Below are 12,047 nucleotides of genomic sequence, written 5' to 3'. Positions count from 1 at the left end.
CTTCCTGACGTGAAAAAGAAAGACGACCCGTTGGGAATAGAAGAAACAGAGAGACGCCACATTGATCCTTCACCCTACAGAACCACAACTTGAATAGCAGGTTGCTCTCAGCTCAGGAGAACGGTGCATCTGAAGGGCTTTGTCTGCTGCTGGGCATTACCGAGTTGTGTTGCCAAAACAAGGGGAAAGCTCCAGGATGAGGGAGGCCGGGGAGCTCTAAATTGGGCAGAGCTGTGTGGGGGAGAGGCTGCAGGTGAAGTCTGAGGTGCAGTAGGAAAGGGGCATGTCCAACCACTAAGAGAAACAAAGGCAAAGGTGTACGTGCTGGATGGGGATGGGGAGGGAGCCTGACCCGTTCGGTACAACTGCTAATTGGGAGGCGAGAATACAGACGTCTCTCTGCAGTCCCGGGGCTGGAGGCAAGGGTCAGAGCAGACGGATGAGGAAGCCGAGCCAAGAGGGCAGAGGGGAATCTGATGGCCACTTGGTCTCTGAGAAGAAGCTAATGCAAAGGCTGCACAGATACATCCTCCCCTCCCTAGGAGCCCATCCGCGGTTACCCTCGGCAACTACCCCCGCCAACACTGGAAGAGGAGAGAAGCCCAGGGAATGGTGCTTGTGTGTTCTGAGCCAGAGGGGGGCTCGGAGAGAGGGACCCATATTCATGCACATACACACCCCAACAAAAGCCCTGGTTAGAGTTTCTGTGATATCCTCACGCCTTGTATTTTTTTCTGTCCTGGTTGAACTCGTGTGTGAATTGCACAAGGATCATGGGAGGGTCTCCACCAAGCCAGGGCCAGTGGACACATCCTGTGTCCTGGAACCATAGGTGGTGCACCCTTGCCTCCATTCTCCTTTCCCCACTGAAAAGGGGCCACGTGAGCTCCGGGTCCCTTAGTGACGCAGCATGGGGGCGGCCCCGTTCTGAATGTGTGCGAAGGCCACGATCCGCTCTCCCTCTGCAGAAAGGCACTCTGCAGAGAGTCCGCTGGCAGGGGCGTGGATCCTCCATGTCCAGTACAGAGTGGACACAGCCACTGAATTTCTCTCTCACGGTCAGGACGGATCTTCCAGGCTGGGAGTGGGCTGCTGCTGCTGCAGCGGGAAGATGCAGCCCTGGACTGGTGGCTTCATCCCATACAAGTCAGGAGAAAGATTCCCATTTGCCTTGGTTCAGGCCCGGAATGGAGAGCGAATTCCTTTCTCACCCGAAGTGAGAAGGCAACAGCACACAATCGCCGCCTTTGTCTCTTTAGCCCCGAGAGCTCTGTCTCCCGAGCTGGGAGTTTATTTAAATCAGACCTTTGCCATTATGGGCAAGCAATTTTGTTCTTTGGAATAAAACCTCTCCCCCAGAGCTGCGGCATCTCGGCCTACTCCTTTCAATCAAGAGAAAGTCCTCTGTGTCCTTGCAGGATGGGGGAATAAGAAGCAGAGAAAGCCAGGAGCCACGGAGGAGTTCATTTGTACGTTGGTGGAGATCGTGCCGGGGCAGGAGGAGCAGGGCTCGTTTCTGGGCAGCGTTTGCCAAGCTAAGCCTCCTTCTGTTGGCACTGCGTTCCCCAGGGAGAGACGGCTGGATGCGTTAAATACCACTTGCGTAACTGGGGGACACGGGATAATGAAACATTTCTTTACACAATGACATCCGGCGTGTGTCTCAAGGGAGGAGAGGGGAGATCCATCATTACTGGGAAGAAAAGATGGGGGGAAATGAAGTGGAAAAAAAATCCATTCCCTAGTTTTGTGCCGTAACATAAAACCCAGCCATCTGTGTGATATGTTCCATAGAGTTTGCCGTTTGTCGCACTGAAGCAGATTCCGCCCTCGCTGAAGCCCATGGGCGTCACTGGCCGTGCACGGGGGAGGAGGTTGGCCCATACGGCGCGTTATTTATGTGTGTGCGACCCATTGTCCAAACCACAAAACAGCAGGATGGGATGGGAGGAAATATGCCCCTGGGATCCTGCGGCTGGGAGGGAAGGGCCAGCAGACTGGGGAGGAGGGAGGCGGAAGCAGCAGCTCCTGTTCTCAACAGTGGGGATTCCTGGGGCAGTCTTTTGGATCAGATGCAAGTGCTGGGCATGCTGACCTTGTTCCACAACTGCAGTTTGTGCCAGCTGTTGAAGGAGGACCAGGATTGGGTGCCCAAGCCCTAGTTGGTCTTTTAGAAGCAGCAGGTTATGCACCTGGGTGCCTTGGGAGCTACTCCCAGTTCTGGCCTTGGCCACCCATGTAACTGCACCAGCCCTCAGTGTCTCTGTCTGTGAAATGGGAACAATAATACTGCCTGGCCTTGTCGGGCTGTTGTGCAGATGAGTTCAGTGCCTCATCACACTGGCTGTAGTAAATCCCCCATCTCCGTGCCCATTCAGGGAGAATAGCCTCCAGGAAGAGAAGCTGGATGATAAGAGATTGACTAAGGTGTGTGCATGTGGCCTGCTCTTGTTTGGACATCTGAGTCAATGGGACTGGGGTGCTGGAGAGAGAATAAATACCCCCGGATAGCATTAACCCTAGCCCCATGCACATGGCCCTTCAGACTACAAGGACAATGCCCCGTGCAGTAACATTTAGCAAGCCCTGCCTAGTTGGTCATTATCAGCCTAGTGCGAAAGGGGCTGATAATGATATGGTGTGACAGTGGCCTGTAATCACAGGGGAAATAACAGCTGCATGGGAGGTGTGTCCCCCTGCAAATGAGCTTCAGGGCAGGCTGTGTAACCAGGCACTGGGCGCTACAGGGGGCGGGGAGAATGGACAGGCTGGCGGGGGAAAACCTAATATTAACAGCAGTTCATTGGCCTCGGAGACCCTCGAGAGCTTGCTGCGGAGTGAGGGAGAGAACGGGGCTAAGTCACACACAACCGATCCTCTTCATGCAGTGCCCCCAGTAAGGGGCAGCCGACGATGCAAGAATGGCTTAGTGACAAATTCGCAGTCTCCAGGCAAGAAAGAAAGACCCTCGCCCCCAGCAGGTGTAAATCAGTGCTGTCCTACTGGAGTCAATGATGCTGTGGCAACACACAGCGGTAGAGGATCTGGCCCGCTCGCTCATAGGCTGAACTTGTCATTTCCTTTTGTTTCCTGGTGCTGGGTGGACAACACCGGAGAGCAGAGTCATGTACATGTTCCCAAACCTGTCACCCCCTCACGGCTGTTATCACCACAAAGGTTGGAACTCTGTCATCCCACAGAGGCCCGGAGAGGTGATGTGACTTGCAATGGCAGAACCATTCTTCTGCCTCACATTCTGGGGTCCTACCTGCCTCTCTCTGACCCGGAGGGACCATCTCTAACAGCAAGAGGGTAACTCACTCGTCATGACCCACTCAGTTCTTGGACCTCTGCAGAGTCCCACAACTAATGCCCATGTGGGAATGGTTTCTGGGATGTGATTAGGGTCTGAGTGTGTGTGTGTGTGTGTGTGTGTGTGTGTGTGTGTGTGTGTGTGTGTGTGTGTGTGTGTGTGTGTGTGTGTGTGTGATTATCTGTGAAGTTGTCCGAAGCAGAGAAAGAAGAGGAGGCATGCCGGATGCAATCAGGTGGAATTCCGTCAGAATCAAGAGATCGCAGGGACGAATTTGGCTCCTATTTGGGTTGCCACACATGGAAACATGCAAGTCACATACATGTGTGTTCCACACGTACATGTTTGAAAGTAAATCTTGTGCATGTGATGCTCCATGTGAATAGCATGGACAGGGCACTGGACTGAGATTCAGGCGTCCTCACTTCTGTTCCCACGTGTGACTCTGACCTTGGTCTGTGCCTGTATTTCCCCTCCTGCCGTTGTTTGCCTTGTGTGTTAGATTGTGAGTTCTTTAGCCTAGGGAATGTGTCTTACTAGATGATTGCTCAGTCTTGGTACCTTGGGTCCCATCCAATGCTGGTGTATGTGGGTGTTCCTGTGCCCAAATCACACCTGCAGCATGGAGGCTGTGGCCTGTACATCAGAACGGTGGAGAAGGTGACTGCAGGGCTGGCACGAGAGTATGGATCTGAGTGACCATGAGTGAGAATCCAAGCACACCACAGACAGTGGGAGTTGGTGGCTCTGAGGAGCCTTTGCATTAGCTTCTTCACAGAGACCAAGTGGCTGGAGAAAGACGGCAGCTGCAGCAGGACAGTGAAAATGTCCTGGCTTCGTGGCCAAGGCAATGTGTGTGTGTGAAGAGCTGGAGACAAATGGAATAATTATCCGTGAAGCTGTCGGAAGCAGACCCTCCCACCATCCTTCATTCCTTTCCTCTCTTTCTGCCCTCCTCAAGTTCCATCCTCTTCAATGCCCTCCCACTCGTTAGCATGCAGCAGGCCAAGGTTACAGTGTCGTCCCAAGGCGGGCAAAGCTGGTAGGGTTGAGAACAGAAGGATCATTTTTTATAGAATTAAGCGGCCACGTGATAACTGGTGCGTGCGCAGCCCACATCATGGCACCCTCATGAGCCACGGAAAAGACCTGACCTAGTGGGATTGTAACCAGCAGCTTTGTCTCATCTCTCAGTAGACAGTGCAGCATAGAGCGCTAGAAACCTGGCTTCTAGTTGTGGCTCTGCCACTGGCCTGCTGACTGACCTTGGGCAAGTCACTTTGCCTTACATCTGCTGCCGAAATGTTTGCTGCCTGAGGGCCGTGCATGAGTAAGATTTCAAGCCACTTGGTGCTGGGAGCCATCCATGCAGTGTTGCCTTTCAGTTAAAAACAAACAGCAGAGCGGTTTTCTGGCAGCCTGCAGCGGTTCTTCTTCCTCTACTTGTTTCTGTAATTAAGCCAGGCGTCTGGTCTACAAGCAATATGGGTCAAACCACTGTCACCCCTCCTCTGGCCAAAAAGAGGCAACACTTCATTTCGCGCCCTTGGCCTTATCTTCTGCCCTTCATTAGCACCGACTCTGTCTGTCTGTCTGTCTGTGAGGGCTCTCCACATCGCTGGGACAATACAAATATTGCTCAATTAAACTGCAGTGTTCCAAATGTAATTGTTCAATTAACACTGTAATTGAATTATTTCAGTTTAATGACTCCACTAGGAATTGTCTTCCTCCCTCAAGCCTCGGCCTCCCCCCGTGGAATGGCTGCACAATGCAGCATCTGGCCTTGAGAGGAGAACCGGCCTGGTTCAGACACTGAAGGGACACTAATTAGCTTGAGAGGATTCTGACACTCACGTCCCAACCGAGGTGAATATACCGTGCAGTCGTTGGAGGTGCCTTTCCTGCAGCCAGAGAATTCTGACAGGCAAGAACGTTTGTGAGAAGAGGCGGAAGGGGAATACTTACGCGACTGTGTCCTTGCATGGGAATCGGGCCAGGTCGGTTTGGCAGCCTTCTTCTGGGGCGCGTGTCAGCCAATAAAACATCAGACACAATGTAATCTGTTTTAGATGGCCAATCACACCATGCCGCTGTCAAACCAGGACTGGCGAGTGCTCACAGCGATGCTCTCTGGGATTTACTCACGACAAAGGGATCGGATGATTCATTCCGAACAATCAACCCATCTGTGCAAATGGAAGTGTCTCTGTAGACGGCTGACAAGCAGAAGGAGGAACTCAGGCGATAGGAGTTGGGCACTGGATTCCCTTGGGCTTCTTCAAAAGACTTCAGCTGAGGTGTGTGGAACGAATTGGCTGCAGGGATTCGTTTTCCCAGCTCCCCCAAGACATTCCAGAGGCTACCAGGACTGGCCTAGTTCTCCCTCACCCCCACCAGAAGCACTGCCATAAATATTGTAATAGATTAGCTCCCTAAATGACCCCATCATTCCCAACTTTCGTCTGTGTCTTGCTCTCGTGGTGCATTCTAACGAGGAGGCACTTTAAAGCAAACTTCCTTTTTCTCTCTTCTGACCACTGTGAGCTTTTTAGTTTCCAACAGGTCAAATGTTTTGATTCTCCTGGCGCTTGCTCTGGCTCTTACTCTCGTTAATATGGCTCACTTGGAACAGTCTTGATCTGGCTCAACAGCTGAGGGGTTCCTGTCCCATCGACAGCCCTGAGCGTATGTTTAATGCTTACACGTCAGCCTAGCAGGGGTTGGGCTTACACCATTCTGCCAAACCATCTGTGGAGTGAGGGGCGCTAAGCTTCACCCCCAACCCTCTGTCCATGCCCCTCACTTCTCCTTAGGGCTGGTGCCGGCAGCCGGGACCCTGCATGTGGGGCAGGTGGCCAGCAGCTGGGTGGGATCCTGCATGCAGGACCTGGTGGTGAGGGCAGCAGCTGAGTAGGAATTAGGACCAGCCATTAAGACCCAGTGCACGGGGACAGCAGCTGAGTGGGACACAGGCCAGAATGGATCCTCTGGGCTGGAAGTGGGACCAGCGTCCAAGGCCCCATGTGCAGGGACAGAGGCCAGACAGGTCCCGGGGCTGGAAGCAAAGCCCCTGGGGAACAGCAGGCCTGGCAGCTGGGACCTTGGGCAGCACAGGCATGTGGCTTGGTACCCAATTCCTGGGGATGCTGCAGCATCCCACGCCCCCTACTGCCCAGGCTGCGCTGCTCGGAGACACACTGAGGTCTCTCTGGCCTTTTCCTTCTGGGAAGGAGGAAGAAGAATTAAGCTAGTTAACCTCCCTGGGAAACTAGGTCTCTGTGTGAGGCAGGGTTAAGCACATGTGGGCTACTGTGTTTGCCTTCCTCCCTCCAAACACACCCCTCCCACATACTTTGCCTGGATATCCCCTGAACTTTGAGTTAAGATCAGCTCAATGACAGGCAAACCTCCCATCCGCAGGAAGGGAATGCACCATGCGTCATGCAAAATGCACAGTGCGGGGTTGCCAAGTCCCCCTTCTCCACCCCTGCGAAGCTGGCAGACTACGGTACGTTCCAGACAGATGGGGCCATACCCCCTGCCCGGCTGTAACTCCAGTCACATCCGTGGCATGGCATCACGGATGCATTTAGCTCATGGGGCCAGGCTGCGTGTTTTAATCTCCTACGAGCGAGCTGATTTTATTTTCATTTCCATTTTCCCTATAGTACAATTCCTTACAGGCTCCCTCCCTCGCTCACACCCCCCCACCCACCCACTCTCCCGCATCCATGACCCGCAGCCTTGTCTCTGTTCTATAGCCTTTATCCTATCAGCATTATCTTCAAAGCACTGCCTTTTCCAATTTAACAGGGAATTGGATTTCTTTAGCCTGTGGTATCTCAGCATCTCTCCCCTCCCCATTCCCCCCACCCCCACCCAGCACACTTGATTTTTACACACACTCTCTGTGATGTTTCTGCCACTGTGGCAGAGCTGTGCCTTTGCCCTGCATGGGAGTTAGGATCTTGGGGTCAGATTTACAAAGGTATTTAGGCACCAAAAGATGCAGTTAAAAAAGCTGCTTTGGGAGCTCTTCTGGTGCCTGAATATTTGCAAATCTGGCCCTTGAGGACTAGAAAAGGGAACATACAGGTTGCTGTGGTGGAGGGTTCACCTCTCAGTGACTCTTCTTTTACCGTCATCTCTCTCCCTTTCCTCTCTCGCGCCTTTCCCTTCTGTGCACTTTGCTCCTCAGTCTCGTCCTCTCTTCTTCTCTCCCCTTCCCTCTCCTCCATGCCATGGTCCCCTTAAGCTGAGTACTTGGGTGGCCACCCAGAAGAGATTCCAGTGCCACCCAGCTGATTAGCAGAGTGCCCACAGCCAGCATGCACTGGTGGTGCACATCCACACAGGCCTTGGTGCACATAAAATTCATTCCCCACACAAATGGAAAAAATTAGAGGGAACATTGCTCCAGGCCTTTGACTCTGCTAAGCTCGAGCCTCTTTCCTGGGTCCTTTGGGGCTTAAGCCCTGCAGAGACATAACTGAAATGTAACAAAGGTGCTTGCAGAGTCAGGTTAAGCAGCACATCAGAACCGAGGTCCCACATGCTCTGCAGCAACCTAGCCCTGAGTTCTGTGCAAAGGCTGCTGGTTTCTGCAGAAGGAGCCACCTACGAGGGGGAATTCCATGGCAGCTCCAGAGAAATTAGCAAATGGAAGGCTTTCGTTAATTACATAGAAAAAGCAAATAATACAATGGGGAGAGATTTCCTTATGCGATTAATCATGAGCCAGATACTGCTCATTGTTACTCATGCTGAATAGCATCTTGCTGCACTGATATTCCCCACTGACTTCAGTAGAATTATTCACGGAGTAAGGCACCATATTTAGTGTGAGGATGTAGCTGGATGATATGAAATTCAATTCCTTTGGCTCTATTTTAGTTTGTCGCCACATTGGCCAATGTATTACTGCACTGTAGATACCAAGAAGGGGAAGCTGGGAGGTTGTTTTGTTTTTTTGTTTTTGTTTTGGTAATTGACATCAGTAGGCTTCAGAGTTAACAATTTTTGAGCTGAATGGGGCAGTTCATACATAGCATCGTTCGAAACAGGATCTTCAGAACTGCTCAGCACTAGGAATGTTAAATATCGGTTAATTGAATATTCGAGTAACCTCATGACTTCTTATTGGTTAGTGAACGATTCTATAGTCCCCAAGGGTGGGACCGGCAGCCACTATATCAGAGGCAGCAGCGTAGGCTGCCAGGCGGCAGCTGGTCCATGAGGGGAGCCAGTTTAAAAACCAGCTCCTCTCGCGGACTGACTGAATGTCACCCAGTGCTGTTGCCTCTGATAAAGAGGCTGCAGCGCGGGGTGGCAGCAGCCTCTATCTAAGGTGGATTTGAGCTCCCAGACCTGGTGCAAGCCGGAACTGAGCTGGGCTGCCTGCTCACCCGGCTCCTAACACACTTTAAATACAGAACTGCAGCGGGGCAAGTCCCAGACCTGACATGAGCCAGGACTGAGCTGGGCTGCTGACCAGCTTGCTAAAAAATTTACTGGCAAAGGGGGAGGGTGGAAATGCATTTAGTCTATAGCATTAACCTATAAGCTTTTGCTTATTGGTTAATCGACTACACTATTACACTCCTATTCAGCACTGGCCTAAGTTTTCCACCAAAGTCTGCTGAATTCAGAGGGTAGTTATTAATGGTTCACAGTCATGCTGGAAGGGCATAACAAGTGGGGTTCCGCAGGGGTCTGTTTTGGGACTGGTTCTGTTCAATATCTTCAGCAACGATTTAGATGATGGCATAGAGAAGGCATTTATTAAGTTTGCAGATGATACCAACCTGGGAGGGGTTGCAAGTGCTTTGCAGGATAGGGTCAAAATTCAAAATGATCTGGACAAACTGAGAAATAGTCTGAGGTAAACAGGATGAAGTTTAATAAGGACAACTGCAAAGTACTCCACTTAGGAAGGAACAATTCGTTTCACACACACAAAATGGGAAGTGACTGTCTAGGAAGGAGTACTGCTGAAAGGGATTTAGGGGTCATAGTGGAGGACAAGTTAAACATGAGTCAGCAGTGTGACACTGTTGCAAAAAAAGCAAACATGATTCTGGGCTGCATTAACAGGAGCGTTATGAGCAAGACATGAGAAGTCATTCTTCTGCCCTACTCTGCGCTGATTAGGCCTCAGTTGGAGTATTGTGTCTAGTTCTGCACACATTTCAGGAAAGATGTGAAGAAATTGGAGAAGGTCCAGAAAAGAGCAACAAAAATGATTAAGGTCTAGAAAACATGACTTATGAGGGAAGACGGAAAGAACTGGGATTGTTTAGTTTATAAAAGAGAAGACTAAGAGGGGACTAAGAGCAGTTTTCAAATCTAAAAGGGTGTTACAAGGAGGAGGGAGAAAAATTGTTCTCCTTGACCTTTGATGATAGGCCAAGAAGCAATGAGCCTAAACTGCAGCAAGGGAGGTTTCGGTTGGACATTAGGAAAAACTTCCTAACTGTCAGGGTGGTTAAACACAGGAATAAATTGCCTAGAAAGGTTGAGGAATCTTCATCACTGGAGATCTTTAAGAGCTGGTTAGTCAGACACCTGTCAGGAATGATCTTTCTAGATGGTGCTTGGTCTTGCCATGAAGGCAGGGGACTGGACTTGATGATCTCTTGATGACATCTTCCAATTCTATGAGTCTATTATTCTACTCCCCATTGATTAAAAAGGGAGTTAGGTGCCTGCTGCAATTTTCAAATGCCTAGGCACTTATCTGCATCTTTAGGTTCCTAAAGGCCTTTAAATATCTGGCCTTTAGGAGTCCAAATCCCACAGAGAGAAACAGTCACTTTTTAAAATGGCATTTAGGTTCTGTGGGTCATTATGGGTATATCTTCAGTACTCAGGGGTGGATCGAAGCAGTGGTGATCAATCCACCATGGAATCAATTTAGTGGATCTAAGGAAGACCCTCTAAATCAACCACCAATCACTCTCCCATCAACACCAATACAAGTAAGGTGTGTTGACAGACGGGTTTCTTCTGTCAACCCTGCGCAGTGTGAACTCTGCAGTAAGTAGATCTAAGCTACGTTGCTTTGAGTTATGCTACTAACGTAACTCAAATTGCGTAGCTTAGATCGACTTTTCCCTAAAGCATAGACCTGTCCTAAGGGAGGCATTTAAATCTCTCTCTGCCTCAGTTTCCCATCTGTGAAATGGGATGATACCACTAGCCTCTTTCACAGGGTTCAGGGCAGATGAATCCATTTGTGAGAGTGAGATGCTTAGAGCCCATAGTGATAAGGTCCCTGATAAGCACCAAGATCATGAGCGTTGCCCCAACAATCACAGCCTTTTTCCTCACCTGAAAAATCAATTTTTACTCATTTTCGTACATGAGGGGACCAGTCATCCAACCTCTGTTCCCACTGTTGTTAACTTACAAAGAATAAGGCTTCCGCACGTGAGAAAGAATTGCAGGTTCAGGCCCCCGAGTCATTCACAGGGACTAGATCTGCAAACAGATCTGATCTGCTCCTGTCCCAGCCAGAACTCTGACCGGGACCCTCACACAAAACCACGTGTCCACAGGGTTTGTGAGCGCCACGCCAATGCAATGCTGCTTCTGGTTATTCTTCAGATGCTTTCTTTCATTCCTTGCTTCTGTCCCTATCACGTTCCTTCATCGCTGTCGATTATTCTTCCCAGCCTCTTTGAGAGCCTCTCTCTTCTCTTAGCCTTTTCATTTCCCCTCCTTGAAATCTTGCAGCCCATTCCAAAACCTGATAAGGCTGAGTCAGATGAAGATTAGCTCTTAACAAGTGTTCAGCAGAAAAACTCTCATTCTCCCCAAGGAGGCACCAGGAATTATTATACATATGGAGGAAGGACTTTGGTTAAAGGGGAAAATCATGTTGGCTGTCGTACTACAGTGGATTTACATCACGTTCAGCCCTCTCTACCTGCTTGGTGGGGTGGGGGGGGATCTCGAAACCCACATCATAAGACCTTTGGCTCTGCTGTCCTCATCTCATGCTGTGCCAAGCCAGTACTGGCCAGCTGAAAAGTTTCAGAGGGGGAGCCATGTTAATCTGTAGCTGAAAAAACTGAAAAAACAACGAATAGCCTTGCAGCACCTTAGAGACCAACAAAACATGTAGATGGTATCATGAGCTTTCGTGGGCACAACCCACTTCTTCAGATGAATGGAGTTAAGAAGGCCAGGTTCCAAATAAATAGCAGAGAAAGAGAGGGGATGGGCAGGGGTGGGGGGAAGAAAAGGAAAAAAGTGGGGGAAATGGTCAATTAGAGTGTCCTTGCTAAATGAAGCTGATAAGAGTGGGTACAGAGTGCTCTTTACATACCCGGTGCTTGGCTGTTTATGCCATTAGGATGTGGAATGTAGTGAGCCATCCACGCAAGGCACGTGAGACCTTCAAGGATGACCTAGATGTTGCGTTTGTGCCTGGCCTGCTGCTGGGGGATGCTCTGACATTGACAGAGTCTTTTAGAAGAGGTCACATGCCACTTGTGTTTAATTAACATTCCATGGCATTCTTTCCCCGGTGTGGAGATTGCTAACGCTATGGACCTGGCCGAGCTCCAGCTGGAATAATTTACACGTGATCCTTTCCCGCCGGCTGTTCGGATGTACACAGGGACATGAGATGAGCCCATAGTGACTCTGCGAAGAATCCTTCCTCTTCCATTTTTTTTAATAAACCCGATCTTCAGCTTTATCCTCAGATCTTAAAATTCCCTAAGCA

This window comes from Pelodiscus sinensis, chromosome 13, assembly GCF_052426305.1.
Source record: "Pelodiscus sinensis isolate ZL-2025 chromosome 13, ASM5242630v1, whole genome shotgun sequence".
Classification (NCBI taxonomy): Eukaryota; Metazoa; Chordata; order Testudines; family Trionychidae; genus Pelodiscus; species Pelodiscus sinensis.
Note: the sequence above shows the minus strand (reverse complement) of the source record.